General features: G+C 46.4%; 1 pseudogene; it reads left to right on the plus strand.

Moving 5' to 3' along the window:
- The first annotated feature begins 281 nt into the window (after nt 1-281).
- LOC100147054 (metaxin-3 pseudogene) lies at nt 282-1,345 on the plus strand (annotated as a pseudogene).
- Nucleotides 1,346-1,968: the final 623 nt, after the last annotated feature.

A 1,968-nucleotide genomic window follows, 5' to 3' on the forward strand; every position in this document is an offset into this window, starting at 1 on the left:
GAGTGCCACTTACAAAATATTCTTGACAAAAAGGAAAAATCAAGCCTCTAGGCATAGGCATCAGTTTATAGAGAATGTGGAGGATAGAAGAATATATTCAGTGACATCACGAGGTTACAAATCCAAATCCAGAAGGTGGGAAATCCCACGTGACAAATTACCTAGTTTCCTCAATAAATAAATGGCACAAGACAAAACCAAAAGGAAACCAGTAACAAAAAAGAAGGGTCATTTTATTGATTAAAAGAGACTTAAGAGTATCGAACTTTGGCCCCAGCAAGATGGCAGCCTCGTGGGAGCCCAGTTACTGGGAAGGTGTCTGGAAGCTCCCATCCTACACAGTGAGTCCCTAGTGGTGACACTATGCCAAATTTTCTGGGGCACTCTTTTTGTTGTTGTCATTTATTTATTTATTTTATAAGATCATATTGGCTTTTAACATTGCGTAAATTTCAGGTGCGCATTATTGTATTTCAGTTTCTTTGTAGATTGCATCGTACTTATGGTGCGCTCTTAAATGTCAGTCTCATAGATAACACACGGAGAGGGTCAAGAGGAGATGTACCAATTCGGACAACTGACGACAACATTGCTTCTCAGCCAGCAAACATGCTAAACTTTTTTTTTTCTCCCCAACTCCCCCCAGTACACAGTTGTATATTTTAGTTATGGGTTCTTCTAATTGTGGCATGTGGGACGCCGCCTTAACATGGCCTAATGAGTGGTGCCATGTCCACGCCCAGGATCCGAACCCTGGGCCGGCAAAGCGGAGCACGCGAACTTAACCACTCGGCCACGGGGCCGGCCCCCATACTAAATTTTATAAGAAAACGCAAACATAATGCTGATTATACACTCTCAGCAAGACAAGGGGCGGATACACTGGCTTACATTACTGTCCTTGAAAAAAAGCTACTTCCTGCAGTGCTTCCACATTTTCGACTGAGAGTGACAGTTCTCTGCTGTGACAAAGCTACGGCTTGGGTTTGCGCCATGAATCCCTCTTCTCTCGAGTTTGGCCCTTCCTGGAAGAATGTCTGAGGGAGAGCTGAACAGGATTCTGCCGACCAGACAGCCTCTGTCTACACCGCTGGGACATGGAAGCACAGGCACACACAGCTGCCAAGGAGTGTCTTAATCTTCTGTCCAACAGATTGGGGACAGCTCAGTTTTTCTTTGGAGAGACCCTTCTACCTTGGCTGCCTATGTTTTTGGCTTCCCTGCACCTCTAAGTTCACTTTCCTAAAGTTCAGTTACAAGAACATTTGAAACAGTTCTCCAGCCTGTGTGCTCTTTCAATGACATCCTCAACCGTTATTTCAGGCTCAGTCTTGGAGATGGATGACAATCTCGCCAAAGCCCTCAACTCCCTCCTGAGTGTTGGAAGAGGCCATGGAGAGAACATGACCTCTGGTTTACTGCTGAGCTGGCCCCCATCAATCAGAGACTCTTACTCCTTCCTCTGTCCTCGGAATGTACGTTCTGCCCACTGTTCCCACACTAGGAGCCATTTCAAGGATGCAGCCTTGGGAGAGTAAGGTGGTGTTGAGACCATTTGGACCAGATACAGGCCTGAACCCCGTCAAGGTCTAAACTTTTAAGATTCCAGCAGGCGGGTGCAGAGATCTACTCATCTTGCAGCCTCCCAAGACAAGCCTGGTATGTAAGTTTTCTTGCTTATTAAAACGGCCACCTACCAATCTGGAGTGGTCTCTTTCTTTCTTCCATCTCTCCTTGCCCTCCGTGTGCAGGGGCCAGTTTCAGACTGCACCCAGGGAACTCCTGAGATGGCAAACCTGCGCTCAGAAACTGCCAACACTCAAGTTGACTCCAGCAGAGGAAGAAAGCAATTCCCTACAGCAGCCATAACCCTGACAGTTGTCACGCTTTGTGCCTAAGCTTTTGCTTTTGAGTCACAGGACTGTTGCAGTAATCTCTTACAGGAAGCAAAGGCAAAAATAAAACACC

Source organism: Equus caballus, chromosome 2, assembly GCF_041296265.1.
Source record: "Equus caballus isolate H_3958 breed thoroughbred chromosome 2, TB-T2T, whole genome shotgun sequence".
Taxonomy (NCBI): Eukaryota; Metazoa; Chordata; class Mammalia; order Perissodactyla; family Equidae; genus Equus; species Equus caballus.